Genomic DNA, 19,789 nt, shown 5'->3' with positions numbered 1-19,789 from the left:
CTAGATTCTATAGCCTTCGTGTGGAGCCGGTATCCTCCTGTGTTCTCACCTCAAACGGGTAGAAGCACTGAGAGGCCCCGGCTTCGGGTCGGCTTGCAAAAACCACTCCAGAGAGTCCACATAGTAGACCCTGTTGAGCTCCTCCATCCCCTCGGCAGCCAAACATGGCGGAGCGTCCGGCACCAGGCCTTCACTCGTTGAATCCTCGAGAACCGGTAGAAGGCTGGGTTCCATATGTAAGGCCTAAGTGGATCCCATATGTGTAAAGTCCACGGTATAGCCTTGAGCCCGTGTTTCCCCGGCAGACTTCTGCCATTCCAAGAGGGTTACAATCACCTCCATTCTTCCATATGCACCCAAGGAATGTTCATATGCGTATTGCTTCCGAAACCTCCTTCGGGAAGGTTGGAGCTTCCGTAACGTCCCTGTTCCAAGTAGAACGGGTACGTTTTCCCAGTGTTATCCAGTCTTACTCAGTGGGTAGTGCCATAGCAGCAGTAGCTGGTCCTCTTGTGCAAGCCCTGGTCTACGCCAAAAAGTAGGGGCACAGGTGGCTTCCACAGGACACTGGAAGGGGCAGTAGCTGTGGCCTTTTGGTGGGATCCCAATTTCGTCGGACATCCGACGTGACGTCGAGTGTGACTGACTGAAAGGGAACGTCTCGGTTACGTATAGTAATCCTCGTTCCCTGAAGGAGGGAACGGAGACGTCACGTCCCGTCGCCACAGCTCCTGTACCACCGCTGAGCGGCCGGGTCACCGGCTCGGCTCCTCCGCGAAAACCTGAATATGCGCTGCATCTGCTGCCTACTTATACTCACGCTGTGATCAGCGGCAGCTGGATGCAATAATCGCATGCCAATGTGCATTGGCTCGTTTAGTTTACACTCGAAGTAGATTGGTCTCTCTCTAAGCGAGATCCCAATTTCGTAGGTCATCCGACGTGACGTCTCCGTTCCCTCCTTCAGGGAACGAGAGTTACCATACGTAACTGAGACGTTCCCACCCTTTCCCCCCCTCTGTTGTTCTACTGTACGAGGACACACCTTCCGGAAGGGGGCGAAATGTCAGGATTGGACCTGTTTTGTCATGTGTTTCAGTTCCTGTTTTGCCTTATTCCTGTCCTCGTTTAGTTTGATTATGTTCCATTGATGTCACCTGTGTTCCCCTGATTGCCCTGTGTTTAAAAGTCCCAGTCTGTTCAGTTTGTATTTGCCAGGTCTACTCATTCTCTACGTGTGTTAGCTCAAGCGCCTATTGTGGATTATATCCTGTGTTTCGTGATTAAAGACTGTTAAACGTTTCCTCATGACTCCAGTGTGTTCCCTCAACAGCGTGACAGTGATATTAATTATTGCATTATTTAAACACAATATTTACTTATTTTGCTTTATCATTTATGTGTGTGTATTTAAATATTTGAAGCCTCTTATATTCAACATTTATTTAATCAAAAATACAGTACATTTCTGCAACGTTATTACAATTTAAAAATATGAATATTAATTTATTCCGGTGATGCAAAGCTAAACATTTTTCCAGTCTTCAGTGTCATATGATCCTTTAGCAATCATTTTAATATGCTGATTTTAGAAACATTTACTATTTAATGTATTTATTTATTTTATTTTATTTATTTATTTTTATTTTATTTTTTCAAAAGCCTTTCCATATTGCATTTCAGTCACCAGCTGACAAATTGCTTTCCAGTCCTCCACACTGACTAAAGCCTTGTTCGCACTGCCAGTACTTGGTCACTGCATGTCGCCAGTCATTGTACTTCTCAGTTTCTAGTAGGCGTTCCTTGTTCTGGTTGCCCTAGTAACAGTTGTGAACATCTCTTCTGCTAAGATGTCTTTTCATGTCATTCCGTGTTGGGATTGAATGTGATTAAATTTGTTATTTCAGTTTATTTGTACAGCTGATCACAAATGAGATGTATTGGCAGTTTAAATGTCATTCTCTGTTGACAATTCTGTTTCCTGTGCTGCCAAAAATCTGCCCACAACATTTTGGTGGAGGAAGCATCTTAGCAAATGCATAGCATCACACAGGCAACAATCTACAGCACTCTAGCATTGTGGTAGAGTTATGCACAGGCACTCACATTTCCTTCAGAAAATTTACAGTTCTACTCTTATTTCTCGCTCAGATGTCAACAAACTCATCATGCCACTGCACATGAGAGGCCGAACTGCTCATCCACAGTGATCTCAAAGCGGTATTTTCCAGGAAGTGCGGAGGATAAGTCATGGTGCCTCATCTTCCACTTTCACACCTGAGTTACACTCTGCCCCAGGCAGCTCCAGCTTCCACTATTAGATAAAAGTCTGAAAATCCCAAACATCAGCAAGAGAGCTCGCCAGGCCATGTCTATCACTCAATAACACCACACTTCCAATGCATATAATGTCAGAATCAAATTGCTTGAAAATGTTATTTTTTACATTTTGAATGGAATGCATTAGGACTTATATGACTGCTATTTTTACTAGTTAGCTAGTCATGTACTGTAATTGTAATTACAATCTAAAATAGTAATTGCAACTTTTTATAAGACAGTCCGACTTTTTTTTTATTTTTTTTTTTTATTTTAGTTTATATCTCACAATTCTGTCCCTTATTTCTATGCAATTCATAAAAACATTCAGGATTGTGAGATATAGACTCAGACTTGTGAGTAGGGGAGGGTGATATGACCAAAATCTTCTATCACGATATAGTTAATTTTGCTTTAAATAATGTCTTTATGATATAAAAATTTTTGATACCATAAAATTTTCATAATATTTGTCACCAGTATCAGTATCACAAAATAACTAATACTAGCCTAAATTTTTTTTTTAAAAGCTCACTGAAGACAAGTAAACAGCCCGCGATTAAATAAGAATAAGAAACTAATAGGACAAAAACTACAGTAGAACAAAAACAAAAGAAATGCTACATATATTGTATAAAGTAATCAAATGTATAAAATCACTGCATATTCTTCACTGTGTAAATTAAATATATATATTTCTTCTTATTAAAGTTACAAAAGTTATTTAGTCAAGAGCAGTGAGAGATTTTCTCTCTTTTGTTGTTTGATTAAGATGAATGACAGACAGCAGGAATATTAGACTGCTGTCACTTTAAGAGCTGCCCGGATCCAATATACTGTTACACATGTGTTTTCTGTCTCAGCTGTTTGTTTTCACTTAAGACCTAAATTACTGTGTTTACAATGATACTTGCAAAGACAGGCATTTTGACACATAAAAGTGTCTGTATTTAACCACTCAATGCCTATAAAGCGGCAAAAATAACTCAATACTCTATGAGCACCATCTTCATATGCGCACACCTCTCTGACAGCGCTCAGAAACAGTCCCACAGACAGTGTTCACATATAGCAAAATTAGTTTCTCTTTCAATGCTGATTGTATTTTAACAGCATAAATTCACTTGTTTTAAAACCGCAATGTTTAACAACACTTGCAAGCCAGTATATCGTTTGTGTACGGTATATCGAATTATGAGTAATTTCCATCACAGAATTAAAAAAAGGTAAAGGGCTTCTTTCTCACAGTTCTGACATATCTGACATGCAATTGCAAGTTTATATGTTGCAATTTCGGGGGGGGGGGGGGTTGTTTTGTTTGTTTGTTTGTTTTTGCAGAAATTGACTTCCAAAGATTATGCATCAATTCTGGCTGGTATGTGAACGCTTAAACTGAACTACAGGCAAATTTTCCTGAAACAGAAGTCACGTGATCCACGTTAAGTCGACACAGACTAGACAGTGCAATCCCTAGTCAGTATTCTTATTATATCAGTTATGCTGTTCTGTTATTTGGCTTCATAATTCACTGAGACTCTGCAGCCTGAAATACTTTCATCATCCCAAGGAGTGCATAAATCAGCGCTAAATTAGCAGGGTGTTTTTATCAAGAGGCTGCAGCGAGACTGTCTGGATGAGGCAGACAGAAAATGATCACCAGTACGCTACAAATTTCTCACCCCATGCCCCTCGTTTGCATTTCATCCCATGCATGCTAATTATGTGGTATGTTAATTTTTTGTGATTTTTTTAAATTGGCAATCAAATTCCACAAAATGTGTTTTTTGTCTGTACCAAGTACCATCTTTATAATTAACTCACAGTTGCCATCCTCCGCATGAAATCTTGCCCATGGACGAATATGAACTGTATGATGTGAAGAGAGTACGATTGGATTACGGAGACTATTATGCCCAGTTTTGGGGTGATTTTTCATGCATGATTTTATCTCTTTTCTAAATTTAGTTAATCAGGACCAGAAAGACTCTGCAGGCATTTTTCTGCACATATTTTAGGAGACAAACTGTAGAATTCTCTGGAATGGATTTAAAAGTATTGCAGATTCAACTAATAAGTACGCCAGAAGTACATTCACAAAAAAAAAAAAAAAACCTTGTTTACCCCTAAAAGATACATATCTAAAATGTTCATATCAGTACCCATTGAAAGGGTACAACACCAGTGACAGTTTTGTGGACAGTTAAAAAAAATGTCTCAGAGTATGTTGTTCATTGAAGGCAGTACATACTCTGACAGTATGCAAAATTTAAAAAAATAATGAATGTGAGTGTTGCAGGCTACATAGAAATTGATACTTTTGAATTCTGGGGGATTCCCTGTTCTGGTTATTATCCACCTATAATCACATATCACAAATGTACTATTTGAAAATTGAATATGTTAAATATATGTATGATTTAATTATAATAGTAGTAAATAAATAATCAAACAAATGTATAAATATAAAAAAAAAATAATAATGTACAAAATATAAAAATATTACTTAATTTGAATTAAATTATATAAAAATTATATTTATTATTGAAAATTGAATATGTTAAATATATGTATGATTTAATTATAATAGTAGTAAATAAATAATCAAACAAATGTATAAATATAAAAAAATTAAATAATGTACAAAATATAAAAATATTACTTAATTTGAATTAAATTATATAAAAATTATATTTATTATGCTACTATTTATAAACAAAGAAAAGAGTAAAATAAAACGGATAAGGGTGAAGGTATTGCTTAACCAGTTTCTTGTCCTGCTTAAAAGAACAGTGCACCCAAAAATACAAATTATTTCATTTAACCCCCTTTAACTTTCCAAATTCAAATTCTTAAATTTCTAAACTTTACAAATTATGTTTTTTTAATGCCACATAAAAGCCAGAGTAAAGTAAGCCTGTTCGGACCCACCTCAGCCCCTAGTATCAAAGCATACAGTTGTATTTGTATATGTGTAAATGCATTTATTCCACCTCTAAGCTGCATTAAACAACTAAATGCCACTTCAGAAGCGCTTCTGTGCCACCTTTGCAGTGTAAATGTGGCATATGATTACATTTACATTGCATCAATGCATCTGGTAGATGCTTTTATCCAAAGTGACTTAGTTTGCATTTTTAAGGTGTACATTTCATATTTTATTTATTCTACTGTTTTAAATAGCAGGAAAATTCTTCAAAGATTCCCTATGTATAGATATTCCTTTGAAGACTTCACTAAAGCATTATAAGCCAACCATCCAGCTACAAGGTGAATCACATTACAACCTTTTATTTAAAGAAAAAGTATTTGAAAATCAGACAAAAAGATTTGAAGACTTAAATGAGGGAAAATACTACAATCCCATAAAGCACTGCGAATGACGGTCAAATTAAAAATTATGGAGAAATATAAAACTATTAAGTATTAACTATTAAGCATATTTTATTTATTTATTTTTAAAAATAAAATATTAACTAACAATCTGCACGATCAGCAGACACCGTATATCTGGGACTCTGTCTGCATAGTTTGCAGTCTTTTATGCGTTATTGTCAGGGGTAAATAACTACGACGCTAACCAGTGATTTGTAGCAGGAAATAACAACAAGGCAGACTTTTTTCAAAGCCAACAGATTTCAAAAGAACGATCAAAGAAACTATTGAAAATATAATGTGGGTAAACCTGTTTTTCGCTCTGATTGAGAATTGTTAATACTAGCATTTTTTTTTTTAAATCAGTAAAAATGCTGCTGGAAACAGTAGCAGTTGTTGTGATGCCCTTGGAGGCATCAGACTCTGTCAACATCCTAAGAAAAATTGCTGAAAGTCCTTGCGTGTGTGTCACAAGTCCAGAACGACTTAATAAGGTCTCTAATTTGACCCCCATCACCTCAAGCAATATAATTACATCCCACAGAAATCCCAAGATGAAAGGTTATTTTAAAGCTTTTGATACCCTACTTAGTTCACAAATGAGAGTCGCGCGCAGCTTCGGATTCCTGCTTTTTGGTTTCAGACACCAAACCGTGCCCTACCTGCTGTTCTCTGTATTGTAGTTAACGTGTTGTCCTCAATCCCAGCATGCTTGGGAAGCAGCATCTTCTATTACAACAGCACAGTGCAACATAAAAGTGGCATTTCTTTTGACATTATTCATTATTAACGGCACTTGGTGGACTGCGGAGCACAAAACACATCTTTTATTGTGTGCGTGGGTGTACATCTTTCATGTTTTATCACGAAGACACCCTTAATGTCAGACTTCTCGCCGTAATTACTTCTCGCAGGTTATCAGCACAAGCGGGTCAGGTCTCCAGTGGACTTGGCAGGCTATGGCAACACAAGTCTGGACGAGCGGCGGTGTAAATCTAGGGCAAGTTGGCGAATGACGGTCAAATAAAAAATTATGGAGAAATATAAAACTATTAAGTATTAACTATTAAGCATATTTTATTTATTTATTTTAAAAAATAAAATATTAACTAACAATCTGCACGATCAGCAGACACCGTATATCTGGGACTCTGTCTGCATAGTTTGCAGTCTTTTATGCATTATTGTCAGGGGTAAATAACTACGACGCTAACCAGTGATTTGTAGCAGGAAATAACAACAAGGCAGACTTTTTTCAAAGCCAACAGATTTCAAAAGAACGATCAAAGAAACTATTGAAAATATAATGTGGGTAAACCTGTTTTTCGCTCTGATTGAGAATTGTTAATACTAGCATTTTTTTTTTTAAATCAGTAAAAATGCTGCTGGAAACAGTAGCAGTTGTTGTGATGCCCTTGGAGGCATCAGACTCTGTCAACATCCTAAGAAAAATTGCTGAAAGTCCTTGCGTGTGTGTCACAAGTCCAGAACGACTTAATAAGGTCTCTAATTTGACCCCCATCACCTCAAGCAATATAATTACATCCCACAGAAATCCCAAGATGAAAGGTTATTTTAAAGCTTTTGATACCCTACTTAGTTCACAAATGAGAGTCGCGCGCAGCTTCGGATTCCTGCTTTTTGGTTTCAGACACCAAACCGTGCCCTACCTGCTGTTCTCTGTATTGTAGTTAACGTGTTGTCCTCAATCCCAGCATGCTTGGGAAGCAGCATCTTCTATTACAACAGCACAGTGCAACATAAAAGTGGCATTTCTTTTGACATTATTCATTATTAACGGCACTTGGTGGACTGCGGAGCACAAAACACATCTTTTATTGTGTGCGTGGGTGTACATCTTTCATGTTTTATCACGAAGACACCCTTAATGTCAGACTTCTCGCCGTAATTACTTCTCGCAGGTTATCAGCACAAGCGGGTCAGGTCTCCAGTGGACTTGGCAGGCTATGGCAACACAAGTCTGGACGAGCGGCGGTGTAAATCTAGGGCAAGTTGGAGCTTGATGTTGTGATTGGCATCGCCTGGTTCAAAAGAAGGACTCGGGGAGCTATATATAGATCAATTATTGTTGCACAAAGACGTCCTTCTGGAGTGTTTGCAGATAAGATGTTTACAGACTAGGCTAAAGAAGGGAGGAGGGGGACAGGGCTGAGTGCCATTCAGAGCTGAATCGAGAAAGCCTTTTAAATGTATAAATGGAATTGGAACAGAGGTAGCCAACAAGATTTGAATTTGAATCTGCATACTATACATTTTCTGCATGAAGTGTATAAATGAAAAAAGGTTAAGTTTTGATATGAATTCATCTTAAACATTTTATCAGACGCTGCTATTTCTAGAAATATTTAATGATAATAAGTTAGTGTTTAAACCTTGTTCGAAATTTAAATTGTTTTCATTTTTTTATTATATAATCACACACACTCTCACACACATATCATTTATAAAGTTACATGAAAACAATGTAACAATGTGGTAGATATTTTGTATAGTGTTAACTAAATTAAACTAAATATCTAATCAATTCTAATGTATTCTATGTTTAGAAGGCATAATTGAAAATGTGTCCAAAATAATTAACCTTAAACTTTTATCTAACACTTTGTGCTATTTTTATAATTAGAATTTTTAGAATTTTACATTTTTATAAATAAAAAATAATCATTAATATAATTATATTTTTTCATTATATACAGTATATTACTTAAAGGTTTAGTTCACCCAAAAATGAAAATTAGCCCATAAATTACTCACCCTCAAAGCATCCTAGGTGTATATGACTTTCTTCTTTCAGACGAATTCAGTCGGAGTTATATTAAAAATGGTCTTTGATCTTTCAAGCTGTTTAACGGCAGTCAGCGGGTGTTGCAGTGCATCAGTCCAAAAGAAGTGAAATAAAAAGCGCCCATCCATAATAAAAAGTGTCTCACACAGCTCCGGGGGATGAACAAAGGCCTCCTGTAGCGAATTGATGCGTTTTTGTAAGAATAATATCCATATTCAAAACGTAATAATCAATTTAATCTAGCTTCTGTTCACTGTTGTACATGGAAGCAGTTCCGGGCGGATAACGTATGAGGTCAGCATTGCGCATGCGCCGCTCAGAAGTGACGCACGTGGAAGTGCAGCGGAGAGATCAAAACAAAACAACGGTCACTAATTAGAAGTACGTAACGAGGATTTGTAAAGAAGAATGTCAGAGGATTTCGATATAAGCCAAGAGGAGACTGCTTTTCCTTTACTAAAGTAACGAAACTTTGCTTACTTTGCTCCTGTTAACAAACGTTGGTTTTCACGAGACTGCATGAGTGCATGCATGGGCAACGCAACGACATCTTATGTCATCCTCCCGGAGCTGCTTCCGTGTACAACAGTGAGCTAGATTAAATTGATTATTACGTTTTAAATATGGTTATTTTTCTTACAGAAACGCATCAATTCACTACAGGAGGCCTTTGTTCACCCCCCGGAGCCGTGTGAGACACTTTTTATTATGGATGGGCGCTTTTTATTTCACTTCTTTTGGACTGATGCACTGCAACACCCGCTGACTGCCATTAAACAGCTTGAAAGATCAAAGACCATTTTTAATATAACTCCGACTGGATTCGTATGAAAGACAAAAGTCATATACACCTAGGATGCCTTGAGGGTGAGTAATTTATGGGCTAATTTTCATTTTTGGGTGAACTAACCCTTTAAGGTGATAAAGATCAACAACAACACAAACCCCAAGAGAAACGACTCCTGCAACTTTTCATTTCCTCACAGGGAGCATTTGCGCAGATGTTACAATGAGATTGACTTAAAGTATGTAGGTTATCAGACGCACTGGAGCCCCCTTGAGCATTTCTGAAATTAATGATAGAATGACGAATATGATGAAGGGCTGCGTTGAATATTTCATGTATGACCCATATGAGGGACCGAGAGAGGGAGAGAGCAGCAGAGATGCTGAGACGCTGAGCGGGCTTCGGCGGAGCCTGTGCTGCTGCTGCTGATGCGGGGCGGCTGACAGACACACAGAGGCAGAGGGAGGGACTATTCCACGCGTGGATTATTATTGCTCTGCGTCGCGCTCTATCCATAAGGGAAGCAGCCGAGGAGAATCGGAAGAAACCGAAGCCCAGACCCGAAAAGTAAGTGATTCATTTCCAAGCCTCTGTGCTTTGATGTGATGCATGTACAGTATAGTGAGGTGATCAGTGTTTTCACTGTTTACACTTGACAGCGAGTTACACTTTATATCGCAGTGCTACTGTATATTTACTGTAGGCTACATGTACAGTATGACTAATCGAACTACTGTAATTTGTTATCCATTGTGTCTGTTTTCTGCAGTTAATGCAGCTTGTTTACACACAACTTAACTGTGTGGATAATGTCTGAGTGTTATGGTTTAGGCTTTTGTAAGAAATAACGTAAGATTAAAGTTTGTTAATCTCCCGTTCACTTTTACTTTTACTTTTACTTTTTTTTTTTTTAATGTTCGCTGCTGTGATGGCGTCATCGTTGTATTTGCATACTAAATCGCAATTGGTCTTCTTTCCTGCATTTATTTGCAAGCATTGTGACTAGTCTTAATTTCTTTACTAAATCGAATGTGATTTTTTTTTTTTTTTTTTTTAATGTTCGCTGCTGTGATGGCGTCATCGTTGTATTTGCATACTAAATCGCAATTGGTCTTCTTTCCTGCATTTATTTGCAAGCATTGTGACTAGTCTTAATTTCTTTACTAAATCGAATGTGATTTTTTTTTTTTTTTTTTAGTTACTGTGCTACAAATGACAACAAACATTACTGCAAAAATTCGAAATCGCATACTCTCTGAGTAGGTAATTCTTTTGATTAAGTACTTCACAACCATTAGAAAAGTACAGGTTCCTCAGATTTTGCATACTTTTGCACTGTTCTATGCTTTTTTTTATTTTAAACTATTTATGCTTAAATAGTGTAAGTAGTGCATTCAGACTGCAATAAGGAATGACAAAAACACCTTATAAATTCCATCCACTACACAGTTGAGTACATAGTGCCTAGTTACATAGTGTATAGTGCGTCATTTGGGACACAATTTATGTTCTAGTCTAAATGTAGTCCAGGCATACTACTGTACATGCGTCATGTTGTCATTGACATGTGACCTACCAGCATCAGTTGTGTCGCTTCTCCCGTGGCTTCATGGGATAGTAAATGTCCACTGGAGTAGTAGGTCATTATTGTACTACTGTACATAGTAGGGAAGTATGCATATTTGGATGAGTTTCCAAACAGATGGTTCCATCCCAAACTCTCACAATTTGTTGTGTTAATGTTGTTGTATCTACTAAATAAACATATTTCGATTCCATTGGGGGTCAATAGTGTCACAGACATAACATGCTTTTAACCTTTTTTAAGTTGATTATCATGCATTGGAAACAGAGAGCTATGATGTGACATTAATGTTTTGCACAACACAGTACCAAAGCCTTAAAACTTTAAAACTATAGTTTTAACTGGTATCTTATAAACTGCAGTAACAAAAAACTTGGATTAATTTTTGATCTAGAATTGACTAGATTGTGAAAAGTGACTGTTTTATGTCAGAATAGGGTGGGGTGGAGAGGGGCTGAAAAGTGAGAGGGCTTTGCAACTTAGCCTAATTCAAAAATGAAAGTCGTTTCCGTTTCAGAGGTAGTGCAAGTTATTACATTTAGAGAAAAAGATTACATTTGTCAAACTCCAAGTCCTAAATGTATGTTTACATTTTAAATTTAAGTTCTAACTCCAAGTCCCAAATTTATGTTCTAAAATGTTTTTCCATATTTTTTTATTTTTTAAGTTAGCATAAAATTACTGGTGACTCAATGTGGGATTTTCGCTAAATACTAAAAATCTAAAATAAAAACATATTTTTTTAATTGTAGTGCTGATACCATCAAAAGGATGTTCTGCTAAGGTTTATTCCTAAGATTTACCAGTGTTTACGCAACGTTAGTCAACTTTGTCGGAGTGCGTCTTCTTACCACATTTGAAGCCCTTTTTGCATACTTAACTATTTAAAGCTGCAGTCCGTAACATTTTTTGTGTTCAAAATTTACAAAATGAATATAATAAGCGAGTACATCATGAATCCATTTTCCAAACCGTGTTTTTGGCTTATCCTGAATCACTACGGTACGTACATCTACAATAAGTTTTTATATTCTAACTATTTCTGACTGGTACTGGTGGAATCGCTGCAGAGTAGCCCAGTACCTACATGATTCGTCATAGACATAAACAGAGAGAAGTAGCTCTGGCTACAATGTTCTTCCGCAAGACACACACAGTTCTGTTTATTAACCACCAGGGCGCCAAAAGTTACTGACTGCAGCTTTAAAATAATAACTGTGCACAATAAGACCAAGAACATGCATTCAGAACGTAAATTCATTTTGGTTTTACTTTGACCGTAAGGTAACTTTTGGCAGCGTACCTGTGAATGCCAGGCGGGCTACAGTAACTGAATTGGATGTTAATAGGTCAAATGGAAAATAGAGCAGTACTAGTAGGCTACTTTTGCTTGAGATCTATCACCCTTTGGTAAAGATGTCACACCTTCATTCACAATGACAAGACTTTAAGTATGGACCGCATTCGTCTACCTGAAAGGTCACAGCCTTTGCGAGCAGTCAGTCAGCCTTCTCATTTGAATGCAGCGGATAATGTGTATTAAAGGTTAGAGCACTTTGACTCGCAGCTCTCTCGCAGGGCATTTTCAAAAAGGGGAATATTTGCTCTGCAAGCTTTTCCCCCAAAGCTCAGACTAGCCAATTTCTGAAGACTGTTTCAGCCTGCTTTAAACCTGCGACTGCATAATGTCCGTCCGCTCCAAATATTAACTGTCTGCAGCAGTGACAGCCTGCCAAGTTTTCAGAGTCGAGCTTCAGTGATTTCTCGCCGTACTGGTGTCTTTAAACACCGCGGGGAATAGCCGGTCTGCTGATTAAGGATCCGTGGCCTTGGACTCATTCATATTGTAGGAAGGTATTTCCATAGCAATTAGCTATGAGACATTTTGGCTCTCGCTTTAAAGAAATACATCCCCAGCTCCCAGTTGTAATCTTCCTGCTGAATCCTCATTCGGACCAGTCTCATCCACATTATTATCCCACTGCATTTATATTCAAATGGCACACTGAAGGCCTTCGTAATTGAATCTAATCCACTCGGTTTGATCAAAGGCCTTTTACAGGAGTCAAAGTTTAATTTGTTGAATCAATAGAGCAGCTATGGTTTTGTTCATGGCTGACCTAGATTTCTCTGGGTTTTATTACATCGCCTAAGTTAGCCGACTTTTTTGGGAAAGCGTGTTGCAGGGAGTTTCGAATATAAAATCGTCACGGAAAGACAAACGCGTTTTATGTAATCCTCCAGGGAACGGCGACGGCAGAATTGCATTATGTTCTGTATCATGCGCTCGTGCACTGAATTCAGTGTTGCTATGGAAATGATCTGCTCTGCTACAGTTGACATTGGCCAGACAATGAGCACAAAGGATTAAGAAAGCAGCAGATGAATAAAGAAGAGGTCAGGTATAGTATTCTCCCATTTAGCTCTGTTATATCATGATCCTTTGATACTAGGTGTGGGAGGTGGGAGCAAAATTATATTGCAGGATGAGCTGTTTTATATCAGGATGATGTTATGTCACCATATAGATTTTGTTTGTTTTTGCTTCTTGCTGGACATTTTACGAAAAAGCTTTATATATTAAATAACCATGTGGTGATGCCTATTTTGCGGTATTGCAGTGAGATAAATACTTTACAAATGAGAAGAGCTTCCTCTCTAATGGTTATTTATTTATTTATTTATTATTTTTTTGGAACTTTGTGGTGAAAATTTAAAAGATTCACATTATGTAATGCTTTAAACAGTACTAATTGTAAGAGCCTTGTTTGTAAGAGCCTTAAGATGTGCATTTAAATCTTGTGCATTTAATGAGTGTGATATATTTAAATATTTCTGAAAACTTTGTAATTGAGGTTTCTATTATACGTCTTTATGATAGTGACATCATTCTGTGAATGAATGTAAATTTTTGACGTACTCTAAAAAAGTGAGTGAAAATAGGGCTTAATGTACTGTGTTAATATGAAGGAAATTTCCATTTCCATTTTTCACAGGTGTTTTGAATTACATATTTTGAATTGCACATTGTATTATGTTGTGTTTTAGAGTTAAAGGTAATATTAGGGGTAGGCGATACGACCAAAATCTTATATCACAATATGTGTAATTTTACTTCATGGTAACAGTATAGTTATATAAAAAAAATTAAAATAAAATAAGCTCGCTGAAGACAAGTAAACAGTCAGCGATTAAGATTACAAGCAACAGGACAAAAAATGTATTGCTTCCATTGTCCTCATTAGTAAGTCGCTTTGTATAAAAGTGTCTGCTAAATGACTAAATGTAAATGTAAAAAAAAAAACTACAGTAGAACAAATAACTAAGAAATGCTACATACATTGTATAAAGTAATCAAATGTATAAAAACACTGTATTCTTCACTGTGTATTTCTTCTTATTAAAGTTACAAAAGTGATTTAGTCAAGAGCAGTGAGAGATTTTCTCTCTTTTGTTGTTTTATTAACATGAATGACAGATGCAAATATTAGACTGCTGCGAATATTAGGAATATTAGACTGCTGTCACTTTAAGAGCTGCCCGGATCCAATATACTGTTACACGTGTTTTCGGTCTCAGCTGTTTGTTTTCACTTAAGACCTAAATTACTGTGTTTACAAGGATACTTGCAAAGATGGGCATTTTGACACATACAAGTGTGTGCATTTAACCGCTCGAGGCCTATAAATCATTCAAGAAATTCTTCTGCGCTTTATGAGCACCGTCTATGGCAAACCGCATATAGCAAAATGAGTGAATTCTCTTTCACTGCTGTTTGTATTGTAACGGCTTAAAATCTTGTTAACTTATTTTTAAACCACAATGCTTAAAAACACGTGCAAGCGATAAGTTTTCATGACTATGTAGCACAGCAAGGTCACGTGAGCCTATAACCGCGATAGAGATAATAGTCCAAAATCTCTACTGATTGACAATTTTCTACCGGTTTTCTATATACAGTAGTACAGAAGTATATTAAATTGAAATGATACCGTTTTTCCAGTTTCCAGAAAATTATGTTAATAAACATTCCTAAATGAAGTTACTGAAATATTGAGTATAGAATATGGAATATTTAGTGAACTCAAGTTCACATATCACAGAGCTGCAAAGAAATTCAAATTTCATTCTAAAAATGGCATTTATTCCTATGATTAACCAGCATTTAGCCAAAAGTTAGCCAAAAAAATTTTGTTTTAGTGTTTCCTGTCGGGTGTAAATTCTGACCACATATGAAGCCTTTTTTTTTTGTCAGTTTTCACTTATAGATAGTTTATATAGTAATGCTTAGTACTGCGGTATGTACTCGTAAAATAAAAAATTATTTATTGCCATCAATGGTTCCATGAAGAACCTTTAACATCCATGGAATCTTTCCATTGCACAAAGGTTCTTTATAGTAGAAAAATCCCTCAGACTATTATAAATGTTCTTTTTGCACTACAAAAGAAATGGTTCTTTTAAGAACTGATCACTTGATGGTTCTTTGGGGAACCTAAAATGGATCTTCTATGGCATTTCTGCAAAAGCTTCCTTTATTTTTAAGAGTGTAGCAAATTTTCTAACCGCTGACACATTTCTATCATCACACAGTATTGTCAGAACATTTTGTCTTATTTGACACTGGAAGCAAATGTAAATTGAAAAGAAGATGGAACAGAGAAACCCCCACAGAACTATAACAACGCTCGGCAGATAAACCCTCCCAGGATCATTTTGTTCTGATTAAGAACCGCTCTTTTGTGGACTTTAGAGTTGGCGCTGTTTGAATTCAGGGTGGCTAATTAAATAGAAGTCGATAAACGCTTACCTGCTGGGGCCTTATGGATTCACTGGAGGAGGGAATGACAAGAAGACCTTAAATGGATCATTTGCGTAAAGTCTATTGGATCATCCACACAACTAATAGCTTAGGTTAGGATACAATGAGGTGCAGAATTAAGCCTAAGTTATGTATTGGGGATGGGAGACTAACTAATTAAAAGTTTGAAAAGGATGCACCCTGATTGTAAATGACTTCGGTGGGTGCTCGTATAGCCTACTGTTGATCTCAAGCTGTTCGAGCAGTTAATTAACCAAAAGAAGAAGAAACGGCGGAGCAAATCATTACAGATTGCAATTAATGCGATTTGCAAGGCATGCCAAGAGTGAGCAATCCCGCTTCGTTAACAAGAGAACCTCGGCTCGGGTCAAAGGGGTAAGATCGCTGTGATTTTTGTTTGTTTGTTAATGCATCATTAAAAGTGAAGAAGGCTTCGGCGCAGAAGCCCCAGTTCCCGCATCTTGAGATCGTCTCATTGTTTCTATGGCAACCCATCTCTGCATACTGAGTCGAGGGGGGGAAGGAAAAACGAGACTTGAGAAATGTGTCTTTCCTTGAGCTTTTGAGTTTCTGTCTTCTCTTGGATGAGACGTACGACAGCTTGGCCTGTAAATGATGGTGGAGAGTCGAAAACCCAGGTGAAAGACTGCGATTGGAATACAAAGGCAGGGAAAGAAAGGCAGAGGGTTGGACTCTGAGGAAAAAACCTTCTCATCTCAGCTCGCCTTTGACAGTCAATTTACATCTGAGAATATCTCCCCAAGTTACGGCTCGGCTTCGTGCCTCTTTGTAATTGTTACGTGAAAGATTTATTTAAATCTGAACTGATAATCTACAGTACAAACGCGCTTCAAAAAATTATGTTTTTGTCGGTGACTGAACATCAAATGGCTAATTGGAAACAGATCCATTTTTTTACATTCGAGAGGGATCTTATCGTAGGATCAAGGAATTTTAGGGGATTGTCCTTTAAAAAGCATAAAAAGGCTGGTTGACCAAGGGAGGCTTGCTGGTTAACTAGTTCAAAAGCTTAAAAGTTAAAAAGATCTTTACTTATTCATGTGTTTTTTTTTCTTCTTTTCATGTTATGAGTTTCCTTTGCCTATCAACTTCATCTTTTTCTTAAAAGCAATTTATTCTCAGTTGTGAAGCAACCTTGAGCTGTTGGAAGGGTGCTTAATAAAACATTTTCATGTTTTTAATATTTTTTCACATTTTATATATATTTTAAAATATATATTTTTCATATAAAAAGATACAATTTTTAAAAAAATACACATGTAATAAAATAAAAATAAAAGAATTAAATAAATATGTTTTTCATTATTACGAACTAAATAAAATATAAAATCTAGTAAATATTGCAACAAATCAGCATATTGGAATAATTTCTGAAGGATCATGTGACACTGAAGACTGGAGTAATGATGCTGATAAATTCTATTTTAAAATGTATTCAAATAGAAAACAGTTATTTTAAATTATTTCAAAATATTACTGCTTTTACTGAATTTTCGATTAAATAAATGCAGCCTTGTGTGACAGGGTTTGTAGAGTTTGAGGGATTTGTCTTATAACATGATGTTTCTCAATCTCTTAAAATCGATTGCTGCCCTTTGTCTATGTTTGATGTTTAATATACTTGAGGAACGGGATTTTGGTCCTGTGAGCACCCTTAAGATGGCAATATGTTGAAAGAAAATGAGAAAGTCTGACAGAGTTAGTGATATTTTGAACCTGTGTGCCAGCGCAAGAGAAAGAGACACTGAGAGATCAGTTCATTTTACACTGTGATTAGACTTGATGAAGTGTTCACCACTCTCAGGGGTCTCTGTGTCGTTAACACAGTCACTAGAGGCCCAGAGCTCTCCACCTGTAATAAGCCAGTTTAATCGATATTGAAGTACTATCTGATGGCTTACAATGAGAACAGAGCGGCCAAACACTTCTACTCGGTGATCAACTTTTCAGAGAAGCCCATCAGAGACTCGCCATCCACCTGAACGGCTGCAAATGGCACTGAGATGGAAACATTTCTGTAGATTGAGACGCATCCTGGGAGATTTTTCACACTTTCTGATGACTAGCATTGTAAGCTAATTACAGTTGCAACACTATATTAACTTTACAGTAGCTCAACTCTTTTCATAGTAATGTAATTTTAGCAGTTCAGTTTGTTTCAGCTTTTTTCATTTTTTAACACCACATTGAATCGTAAAATGCGAGCAACCAGAAGTCATTTGTTTTTAATGAAACCTGATTCAGAGACACAGAGATGAGTTTTCATTGGTAGAGGTAGAAAATCTAGGGCCAGATATACTAACAGCTTGCGCCAGCGCAAACCGTCTTTTGGCGCTAAAATAGGACTGTCAGGATTTACTAAAGATGCGCAGTGAAGAATTAGCGCTGAAAAGCCATGGTCATTTTTGCGCCTGACCTTATTGAATATGCATTTCTAGGAGTTTTCCTTTCAGACTCAAAATTTAAGGGAGGAGAGTATAAAAATGAATAACAAAACGGGATTTACTAACATTTGCACTTGTCAAATTACAGGTATTTGCGCCATTATTTAACGCCCAAAAAGCATGTCTTAAAGCAGTCGGTAATTTGCGTTGCGCTTGGTAAATTGCTTATTAGATTATTAAAAATTAAATTAAAAGATCCAAGTCCCCTGTATTTTAGGTTTACATTTTAATATTTTGTTAAATGCTGGATTTTCTTTTATTTCAATTCATAATATGTATTGTATTATGATGTTGTCAAGCCCCTGGACTGCCCCTGTAATCCGTGTCTTGTGTTTTGCCCCCCATGAGTTCCCCATTACCTTGTTTCTCCCTTGTTTATTGAATTCAGGTGTTTCTCATTGATTTCCTCATTTAGTCCCAAGTATTTAAGCCCTGTGTTTTCCTGAGTCCTGCGTCCAGTCTAAACGTCTACTCTGTTTGCTACGTGTGTGTTCCCTGTCATTTTGGTTTCATTAAAGACTACTATTGTTCTGGATCTCCTTTGTCTCTGCGCTCCTTCGTCTCCTCATTCCTACACAGCAGCATCACTGTGACAGAAGACCGGCCCGTCCGGTCACCCTCGCCCGTAGGGATCTCCCCTTTGTAGAATTCACCAGGGAATTCTGCGGGCTTGCGGCGATGACAACGTTGAATGGCGCCACGCTGGATTCTTTGTTCTGGATCGGGGCCAATTACCATCGCCCCGTGGACCTCCCAGACACCACTGGTGCTAGAGGGAAGGGATCCTCCAGTGTCTGGAGAGCGTCTGGCCCCGATCCAGAACCGCTCCGGTGTAAAGCCCGCCATCAAGCCCGCCGGCCGCTCCTCAGTCAACTCCGCCACCAGCTCCATGTTTAAACCCGCTGGCCGCTCCAAAGTCAAGCCCACCGGCCGCTCCAAAGTCAAGCCCGCCGGCCGCTCCAAAGTCAAGCCCGCCGGCCGCTTCATTGTCAAGTCCTCCGGCCGCTCCAAAGTCAAGCCCGCCGGCCAATTCACTCCCAAGCCCTCAGCTGATAGTCCCATCCGTCCCGTGTAAGCCTTTTCCTAGAGGCCTCCAGAGCGCCCACCCCCTCCCTGTTGGAAGTTATGAGGCGCGTGGACGCGCCCTCCGGGAGGGGGAGGTAATGTCACGCCCCTGGACTGCCCCTGTATTCCGTGTCTTGTGTTTTGCTCCCCATGTGTTCCCCATTACCTTGTTTCTCCCTTGTTTACTGATTTCAGGTGTTTCTCATTGATTTCCTAATTTAGTCCAAGTATTTAAACCCTGTGTTTTTCTGAGTCCTGCATTCAGTCTAAACGTCTACTCTGTTTGCTACGTGTGTGTTCCCTGTAATTTTGGTTTCATTAAAGACTACTATTTGTCACGAATCCGGTCCATGAACTTCCGTCTGCTTGCCACCAGAGGTCACCCTTCCACTACTATGGACTCTTACACCACACCACTGTTGCTACAGTTCCCATCATCCATTGCACTGATTACACACACACAGTTGATTGCACACAGCACTGATTGCACACAGCTGTCATCAATCACACCTTCCCTATATAACACTCATTCTGATCCCCGTCAAGCTGCCAAGTATTGTATAGCGTA

The 19,789-nt window shown here is 37.9% G+C and overlaps 1 protein-coding gene across 1 annotated transcript in view; it reads left to right on the top strand.

Annotated features, from left to right (window-relative positions):
- Positions 1 to 9,752: 9,752 nt before the first annotated feature.
- The window catches only part of LOC107581204 (kelch domain-containing protein 8A-like), a 23,055-nt gene continuing 13,018 nt past the window's right edge, over positions 9,753 to 19,789 (top strand). The window contains exon 1 of the mRNA XM_016266755.1: positions 9,753 to 9,851. The gene's annotated coding sequence lies outside the window, so the exon portion shown is untranslated. The remainder of the gene's footprint in view (positions 9,852 to 19,789) is intronic.

Source organism: Sinocyclocheilus grahami, unplaced genomic scaffold, assembly GCF_001515645.1.
Source record: "Sinocyclocheilus grahami isolate Dianchi unplaced genomic scaffold, SAMN03320097.WGS_v1.1 scaffold3.1, whole genome shotgun sequence".
Taxonomy (NCBI): domain Eukaryota; kingdom Metazoa; phylum Chordata; class Actinopteri; order Cypriniformes; family Cyprinidae; genus Sinocyclocheilus; species Sinocyclocheilus grahami.
The sequence above is the reverse complement of the archived record's forward strand: the minus strand, read 5'-3'. Positions and strand labels throughout refer to the sequence as shown.